We start from the raw sequence: 10,196 nt of genomic DNA, 5'->3' as shown, positions 1-10,196 counted from the left end.
GGGGAAAGATATTTCTCCGTATTCAAGGTATATACCGAACTCAATGAGTCTCGGGAGAATATCTACCTGGCTAATGAAAACAAGGTCCCTTTCAGACGTCCGGACCCCATGAGAAACTAGAAAGCAAAAAAAGACTCCAACAAGTACTGCAGATTCCATAGAGATATCAGACATACAACCGATGAATGCAGGCAATTAAAAGATGAGATCGAAGGCCTGATCTCGAGAGGATATTTCACGCAATATGTTAGGAATCAAAATCCCAATCAGGCTTTTACCAGCCAGAGGGCAGTAGCACCACCTGCCCAGAACAGCAACTCTCGAGCAAGGAAGGACGAACGACCCCCTCCGATTGATGGAGAAGATGTCATAACCATCTCAGGGGGACCACATATTGCAGGATTGAGCAGGAACGCCCAGAAACGATATGTGAATGAGCTGAAAACTGGTGACGGGTCTCCTTACGAACCCGAACCCAGAGCTCCAAAACAGCAAAGGGTTGAATCTCAACCCATAACTTTTACTGAGGATGATGGGTCACATGTACAATTGGGGCAACACTCCCTGATGGAGCCTGCTGTCGTAGAATTTGTATTATTTCATCTTGGCTCTGTAGCCGTGCTTGCATATCAGCCATAAGCTGCTGCTAGTTCTCAGGGACTGGTGGAGGGGTCTGGCCCTGATCATCATCTCTAGTCTCAGGCCTAGTGTCGGCTAGTCGTGTAGATTTTCTTGGACGCATAGTTAACCAAGTCAATCTGCAATCAACGACTTGGCAGTCAGACTATGCTGACAGGGTAATAATCCTTCCAAGATCCACCATTAGAACCCCAAACATTCACAAACAATGAAAATATAACAGTTCATCCAATTATCCAAATATTTTCATTCACATGCATAGCAGTGCTAATAAGCATGCCTCAATATCATCATGCATTAGTCAAGGGCCAGGCCCTATCAGTATCTCATGCTCCCTATTAATCAAACAGATATCAACAGTCATAATTCATTCAGATCATTTAAGCATATAATCATGTATACACAATTACCAAACCTTGAGTCGAGCTTGTCTTTCGCGGCGAATGTACATGTCCAGCCAGTCTTCAGGAACCCTTAAACCTAGGACGCTCTGATACCAAGTTGTAACGCCTTGGATAGCCAAGACCGTTACACTGTGTGTTTGTTAAAGTGCAAGACTTGCTAATCAAGTCACTTAAATTGAAATGTGTCACTGAAACTACAGTTGAGCTAGGGTTAAAATATTTTGGTCTCAAAAGCTTCATTTCCTATAAACAAACATTTTCTTTACATGGGATCCCAAAAGTAGTAAAGTTGAAAGACAGTCTACAAAATTCTAAGATCAAAATACAGTTGTTAGCCACTCTAAAGCAAAACAAACAATTAAGCTTTTCTTGTCCTGTTCCACTCCTCGGCCGTGGCGGCCGATCAGCTGATTATGTACATTCAGCCCTTAGGCTGCACCCTCTATTTATCCCACTGACTCTGGCCCACTTAAACCGAGCTCAGTGAATATTAAGCTGTCCTCAGCTACCAGTGGCCGAGCCGCACCCTGTGCGCAAGTATTAACTACGGCACACTTAGGCCGTTCATCCCGTGTCCCATGGCATAATACCATCTATGACATCATATAGATATAGGGAGCTCTTAGTCCCATCACAAACACATAACCGGGTGTAGTTTTCTTACTGTTAGATTATGATAGCTTTGTTCAGTTCAACCCTCAAGCACGATCTCGTCCGAGCCCTAGCGTAACCTAGTCACAGCCACAGATCAAAATCATCACCAAAACTCAAATCCAAAACCTAGCCTCGGGAAGCCCTAATTCCACCAAACGGGGTGGTGGAATCAAACCCCGAGCCCCTAGGCAAAAACCCTAAGAAATAACCCAAAAACCCCTTTCTGGGAACAGGGTAGCGCTACAACGCCCTAAAGAGAGCGCTATGGCGCTACAAACAGAGCCAAGAAGCTCTAGAACTTCAGGGCCTAGCACTACAGCACTAGTCACAACACAGCCCATCACAGATTTTTCTCCTTCGAATTTTTTTGAGCCAAACCTTTCCAAAACTTAACCAAACCTCAACCAAACTTCAAAAAAAGCTTCCCAACATCCTCAACTCATCCCATAAGTCCCAACCACACAAAAATCAATCACATGCACCCCAAATCAAGGAATTCACCATAGCTGAACCTAGAGCCCAAAAACTCAACAGAAATCAACTGAAGTCACATAACTTAAACTAGAGTTCCTTACCTTTGATGGATGAGCTCAACCTAGGTTATCCTCCACACTAGCTTAGCCTTCACCTCCTCAAAGCTTCAGCCTCAATCCCCTAGAATTCCCACCAAAACTCAACTCAAAATCCATATTTACTTTAAGAACCAGAAATTGAAAAGCAACCTTAAACCTTACCTCAAATGGATGGACTACTCTTGCTAACTCCTCAAGAAAAACCAAGGACCCTAGCCTCAAGCTCCTGCCCAGACTCTCCCTGAGTTACAGCTCCAAATTCCTTCAGGAAATGAGGAAGAAACTTAAACCAAAGGGGAGAAGAAATGACTCCTGTTTTCCTTCTTTCTTTTTCTTCTTCTTTTCTTTCAGCTTCCTTCAGACTCTAGACTTTCCACTAAGACATAAAGCAAACTTAACTCTTATCCCTTATAAGACAAATGACCATAATACCCTCCCATTAAATTTAAGCCCTTACTCCTTCCAAGGGCATTTTGGTCATTTATTCCCAATTCCTGCTAATTCCTCGAGTGTCTCTAATATTTACTGCTTACTTCCCGACACCTAACTAATCACCAAATATATTCCTCAATATCAAAATAAACTCCAATATATTCTTTAAATTCCCAGAAAATACCCCCAGGCTCGCCCCGAGCCGAGTATAAATCCCCGCCGTGACTTTTTCGCTGAACCGCTCACTAAGATCGCCTTGAGTCACATATTACAAATATAACCACATAATAATGTGGTCTCAAAAATTTATCACAGTCATTTACATTTATGCCCTCAACGGGCCAAAATTAAGAATATGCCCTTCTAACTTACTCAGGGCCTACATGCATACTAATACACATAGTCATGCATCACATATATTCAAATAATCATATAACATGCTTTTAATCATTAAATGACATATAATCCAGTTATGCCCTCCCAGAACACTAATCAAGGCCCTTAAGCCTTATTAGTAAATTTGGGTCGTTACAGTAAATATCCTTTACAAGGCCACCTTAGAAAAGATGGGACTCACGCTTCGTGACCTAAAGGCCTGTGCAACGACGTTGTACGACTTTTTAGGAGAAGGGATTGCCTGTATGGGATCCATCAAACTCCCCGTAACCTTGGGAGACTTCTCGGTCTCAACAGCCAAGATGATGGAATTCGTAGTAGTGGATCTGCCATCGGCTTACAACGTACTTCTCGGGAGACCCGCCCTAGTAGGGCTGGGGGCAGTTTCATCTGTAAGGCATTTGGCCATCAAGTTCCTGACTTCTAGTGGCATCGGGACACTGAAAGGAGACCAACTTGCAGAGAGGGAATGATATTGCATTTCCGTTAGAGGAAAGAAATAGGCAAGTGCACAAACACTTGTCATGATTCAGAATAAGGATGGGACAGTCTTTGAGATAGACGAAGAAATTAATCCAAGAATAGAAGAAAGAGCTGATCTCGTGCCGTTAGAAGAGCTTGAAGAGGTCAAGCTCGAAGAAGTAGACCCCTCGAAAACAGTGCAGGTAGGGAAAAACCTTCCGGAAGAAACAATATAACAATTAATTTGCTTTTTGAAAAAGAACCAGGATGTTTTCGCGTGGTCACATTCGGACATGGTAGGGATAAGCCCGAATGTGATAAGACACACTCTTAATATTAATAAGAGCTTCCCCCAGAAGTAGCAAAAGCAAAGACTCCTGGACGACGACAGGAAGAAGGCCCTGAAGGAAGAGGTCGACAGGTTAAAGGAAAATCGATTCATACGAGATGCTGATAACTCTACAAAATAGAGTTATTTCACCACATTTTTTATGATAATTGTTGCTTAGTCTTTGAGTTTTTAAGTAATTTATTAAGTTTTTAAGTAATTTTGAATTTATTAGTCTTATCATGATTTTATATATTTTTGTGTGTTTTTATAGATATTTTATTATAATATGTTGTAGTTTAATTATTTGAAATTTGTGTTGTTAGATTAAAAGTTAAAAATGTGATTTTATTGAACTTAATTGCCAAAGTAAATTAAAATTTTAATTAATATTTTCATGGACTTAATATGAGTTATTTTATAATTGAAAATATTTGATTCTAATTTAATGTTTACTTATTTTGTAGATAAATTGTTGCATTTTTTTTCTCTTGAAAAGAGAAGAAAAAAATGTTAGTTTTGAAAGAAAAGAAAGAAAAATTGATGTTTTTGAGCAAGGCCCAAGCTAGCCTTCCCTCTCGGCCCAGGCCCGCGCCTCCCTGCCCAGTTCATTCTCCTCCGAGTCAACCCACAACAACCTAGCCGAACACATCAGGAGCCTCACACTTCCCAGCTGCCAGCCGAAGTCATGCCGCCCACCAACCAAAGATCACTTCCTGGGCCCGCCTGTTGCATTCGGCCCACCAGAAGCCTCCAATAGCCATTAGCTATTTGGCCCAATTCAGCTGCCCAACCGAGCCCAACTGCACAGCAGCCTCCCAGCCACCTGAACCACTCTGCCCAGCCACCCAACCAGCCACCAACACTCCTCTTGAGCCCACAATATATTTTTGTCCCCCTATGTCTAAAAATGCCAACTTTTTACCCAATTTTTCCACATATTTTACCACAAAAATCATCATTACACCCTATAATTTACCTTTACGTACCATATTTATTTTATTTAATTAATTTAATCAATTTACTTAATTTAAGTTGATTATTTTATTGTTCTCATTTTGGCTATAAATATGGACTTTCAAGACCATTTTAGGGTGCTTAATTTTTGGTTACCATCTTCTTTCTACCATTTTCTCTCTTCCATTTTGGGTTTTTCAAGAGCATTTTCAAGTACGTATTTCATTTATTTTTTAATTTCTATTTTAGTTATGTGCTTCTAATCTTTTTCATAAGATTATTAAGATCATGATGAAGCAACTTGTAACTTGATAATATTTATGTTGTATGTTGATTTCCCTTGTAATGCAACAAATTTTATGGATTTTTCTTCTTCATATATGTCTTTCATCTTTAATATCTCATATTTTGGATTGTTAGATAATATGCACTTTGTTCTTCATTTTGCAAAAACATAATATTCTTTGTGTAAGATGTGTCATTAAATTGTACACATCTATGTTTAGAACAAAAATATTATGTTTTGCCTTATAAATAATGTTATTTGATTTTTTGTTGTTTCATTAGGTTGATTTACATTAAATACTTTGAAATTATTATTTTTGAAAAGTGAAGAAAAATCATATCTTTTTAGAAGTAATTTGTGCTTAAAATTATAAATCTATTTGGAAAATGATAGTTTGAATTATTTTAACTATCACTAAAACTTGGGAATCAATATACTAATAAATATTATTAAACTTACATTTTGTGGATTCTAGTATCTTAATAATATTTTCTTTTAACACTTATTTTCAAATCATTATTGGTTTATTTTTATTCTTTTAAATATCTTTATTTTTAATCTTTTATTTTATGTTCATAACATTAAAACTCATCAATCTTTGGAGCTAGGTTAGAATTTATTAATTTTGGTTTAAAATAGTTTTCTTTTTTATTTTAGACAACTCCTTTGGGTTCGATCTCGTGCTTACACGAACACTATATTCCATATACGATTCGTGCGCTTGCGAGTATAAATTTTTAAAACATACCCGTTTTGGGTCCATCAAGTTTTTGGCGCCGTTGCCGGGGAGTTGCAAGAAAGGAAACAAAAATTATCTCAATGTTAGTAAATTCTTCTACTAGTTATTTTAATTTTTGCACTTAAAAAAAATGAACAAAAAAAACTATATATACAAAAATATATATTTATTTAAAACTAAAAAAAAGAGATAAAAAGAAAATTTAGGATGGTTCTACCACCCATAAAAAAATTTATTTATATATTTATATTTATTGCATTTTTTTTAGTTGACAACACTTTTGCCTCCTAATTTTTCTATCTTTTTAATTTTTATAGTTGACAGCACTTGTGCCTCCTAATTTTGTTGTAATTTTATTTCTTTTATATCTTTGTTAGTTGACGACACTTGTGCCTCCTAACCTTTGTTATAATTTTATTTATTTATCTTGTTGTAGTTTTTATTTTATTTAATTATTGCAAGTTACTAGTTGATAACAATTTTGCCTCCTAGTATTTTATCTTATGTTTTAGTTGATGTCATTTGTGCCTCCTAATTTTTACCTTATTTTTGTTATAGTTGATGGCATGCTATGCCTCCCTACTCTTGCCTAAATTTTATTCTTATTTAATTTTTCCTTATTTTACTTTACCTTTTATCATATTATTCTGTAATTGTGAAAAAAAAACCTAAATCTTGTCCTTTCACCATAAGCGATTTTTGCTTAAAGGAAATTTGAACAAAATTCCCAATCCACCTCTACTAATTAACCTCAGGGAGTTGTTAGTAGTGCGTGAGTAAGTGGAATCAAATAGGCCTGGAGACAAGTAAACCATACAAATTATATTTTTGTGAAATCTCTAAAAAAAATTTAAGTACGCTCTGTGGTTGCGGTTTTAACTGATCTTCCACATCAGAAAATTGCTTGTTTGAGATTATCCTTGTTGCCTTGTTTGTGAAAATTGTATGCATCATTGGGAACGTAACTCTAAAAATTGGTTAGTAAAAAGACATCTATCTTTGTTTGAAATTGAAAGTGTTAGAAAAAATTTGAGCATCATGGAATCAATTGCTAATCCTGTTGATGAAAATGTTGTGCCTGAAAAAACTTTGCTTGAATATTTTGCACCTATTTCATCTAATGCTCCTTCATGCATTGTTTTTCCTACAACTTCTGCTACTCATTTTGAGCTTTAACCAGCAATCATTCAATTGTTTCCATCTTTTTATGGGTTAGATAGAGAGGATCCTTACATGCATTTCAAAGATTTCTTAGAAATTTTCTCAACATTTAAATTTCAAAAAATTTCTGATGAGTCGGTCAAACTAAGATTGTTTCCATTTTCATTAAAAGACAAATCAAAAGCTTGGTTAAATTCCCTTCCCACGGGGTCTATAACTACATGGGATCAACTTTATAATAAATTCTAGCTGAAATTTTTTCCTATGTCTAAAACTTATAGTCTAAGGAGAGAAATCTCCGAGTTTTTAAAAAAAGATAATGAAGAGTTTTATGAATGTTGGGAAAGATTTACAGATTTATTATTAAAATGTCCTCATCATGGTTTTGAAAAATGGAGACTTGTAAAATATTTTTATGATGGTTTGACTCCCTCTAATCATCAAATGATTCAATCTATGCATACCGGAAATTTTTTATATAACGACCCAAAATTGCTAATGAGGCTTAAGGGTCTTGATTAGCGTGTCGGGAGGGTATAAATGGGATTAGAGTGAATATTATTGACTTAAATGTGTGAATATGTGATTAATGATGATTATATGATAATTAATGATATTATGTGATAATATGAAATATTTATGTGATATATATGAAAACCACATTATTATGTGGCCAAGTATGCAGAGCACGACTTGAGACGATCCTAGGGCCAGATGGCAGGAAAAGTCACAACGGGACTTAAAATATGACTTTGGACAAGTCAGGGGTACTTTAGGTTTCAGGTAGTGATTTGGACTATCGGGTTATGAAAATAAATATATGGAGATATATTTGAGGTTAGGATGTCTAGGCGGGAATATTAGGTGATTTTACCGTTTTGGCCTCGGGGACGGTTCTGGCACCCCGAGCCTTGGGATTAACTTAACAAGCAAGACAAACCTAGGAAGCCTTTAGAAAGAATTAGACCGACTTTATTTTCTACTCAGCTGGTTACTCTCACTCTATTACTCTCAAGGGAAGAAACATTCAGAGAGAAAATTGGGAAATTAGAGCTGAAGAATTGCTGAAAATTTGGAGGAATTCAGGAGCAACTTTAAGGATTAGCTCAGTAGACAATCAAGGATTAAACCAGGGCTAAGGTAAGCGTGAATTTCTTTCTTTATGTGGTTAGAACTTGAGTTTCAGTTGGGTTATTGAGGTGTGTTCAATTGATGGTTAGGGTGGATTTGAGCTTGGAAGATCCTTGGAATCAATTGGGTTTTGGCTTAAGGAAGGGTTCTATCAAGAAGGTAAGTTTTACTCCAAGAGTTAATGAGTTGAATTTGAGTTCTGACTGGTTAAGATTGGGTGTTTATGTTCTTAGAGTTTCAAGGATTGAAAGTGGAATTTCTATGGGTTATTGAGTTGAAATTTCTGTTGAATGGTGTAGCATAAGTTGTGTAATAAGTTGTGGTAATGTTGGGTGTTGAATTAGGGAGCTTAAGAGTGGTTTTGGCTGAGGTTTTGAGCTTTAAAATTGTGGGTTTTCTGGGTTTGAAAGGAAGGGCCGCGGCTCTGTTCTAGAGCGCTGCGGCCCTAGGTTGAAAATGAGCTAAGGAGGCTCGGCCAGGGGTGAGCGTCGCGGCGCCCATGCAAAGGCCGCGACACGTATCTTTGCCAGGGTGACTCTTGGTTCTGTTTTGAGGCTAGGGCCGCATCTAAGCTTCAAGGGCTGCCACCCTTTGTTGTCTACTTGATCTTTTGGGGTTTTTAAGGACTTAGATCAAGCCTAGGAAGCTCGGGAACCATTCCACCACCGTGCTTGGTGGGATTTGTTTTCTCGGAAATTAGTTTTGTGATCGGAAACCCTAACTTGAGTTTTAATGAAACCCTATACTTTGGTTGTGACTAGGTGATGAAGGCTTAGGCTCAGGAACAAATCGTGCTTGAGGGGTGTTGCTCGTAATCCAAAACCGTGAAGATTAAAGGTAAGAAAACTACACCCGGTTGAATATTTGAACGGGACTAAGGGCTCCCTAATATATATGATTGAAAGAATGGTATTATGCCATGTAAATTGTAAACCGATGGCCTAAGCGTGCCACAGTTAACTTGTGCAATTGGCACGGCTCGGACACTGGTATCCGATGACAGCTTATTATGCACTGAGCTCGGTTTAAGCGGGTTGAAGTCAGTGGGTTAAACAGAGGGTGCAGCCTAAGGTGTCGGCCCTAGTATTTGTGTAAATTGAATATTGTATTTGGCTATAGATGAGATTGTTGAATAATCTAAGTGTGGATGATATTGTTATACCTTGGAGTATACTTATATGCTATATGCTATGGATTGGATAATTAAACATGCTTACTAGAATATCTATTTGAGATTGCTGTATATGTTGTGTACGTTGTTTTCTAGCTGGGCCTCGGCTCACGGGTGCTGCATGGTGCAGGTAAAGGCGAAGGCAAGATCGATCAGCCCTGATTGGAGAGATCTGCAGGGTGAATGTACATGGCAGGCCGCTCAGCCGCCACAGTTGAGGAGATAACAGGGACAAGAGGACCAAAACCTTGTATTTTTCCTTAGTATGGCTAATGTTTACTTTTAACTATTGAGTTTTGCAAATCAGCTTTTAAACATTGATCTTTTGGGGATCCCTTTTGTAAACTGTTTATAATTTATAAAATGTATCTTTTGAGGCCAAAATGTCTTTTAACCCTAGAACACTTAAACTAATGACACGTTTTTAAATTAACGACTTGATTAGCAAGTCTTACACTTTATAAGTACACAGTGTAGCAGTCTTGGCTATCCAGGGCGTTACATTTTAAAATTTCAAGGATAAGAGGCTTGGGACGCCCTTGAAGATTTGTCTGTCAATTCGCAACAATGGAATTATTTTGATCCTAGGTCTAGGTCAACTAATTCACCAAAAAGAGGAGGAAAGTATGAAGTGAAAGATGAATTAGACTTAAGAACATCCTTAGACAAATTAGTGAGAAAAGTAGAAGCTTTAGCCATAAGCCAAACTATAAATTCTCCAATACAACCAAGAAAAGATGTTTGTTCTATATGTTCTAGTCCTTGCCATAATGCCCAATCATGTCCTTCCTACCAAGAAGCCTTTTCTGAGGAGGCCAATGCTCTTCATTCTTATGGGAAACCAAATGATAGCCCATTTTCATC

The 10,196-nt window shown here is 37.5% G+C and overlaps 1 non-coding gene across 1 annotated transcript; it reads right to left on the bottom strand.

The window, feature by feature from the left end:
• Positions 1–7,309: 7,309 nt before the first annotated feature.
• Positions 7,310–7,416, bottom strand: LOC133820613 (small nucleolar RNA R71). Its single transcript, XR_009887019.1, has one exon. It is a non-coding gene; the product is annotated as a small nucleolar RNA R71 (small nucleolar RNA).
• Between the last annotated feature and the right edge of the window lie 2,780 nt (positions 7,417–10,196).

Source organism: Humulus lupulus, chromosome 2, assembly GCF_963169125.1.
Source record: "Humulus lupulus chromosome 2, drHumLupu1.1, whole genome shotgun sequence".
Lineage (NCBI taxonomy): Eukaryota > Viridiplantae > Streptophyta > Magnoliopsida > Rosales > Cannabaceae > Humulus > Humulus lupulus.
Note: the sequence above shows the minus strand (reverse complement) of the source record. Positions and strands in the feature narration are given on the sequence as shown.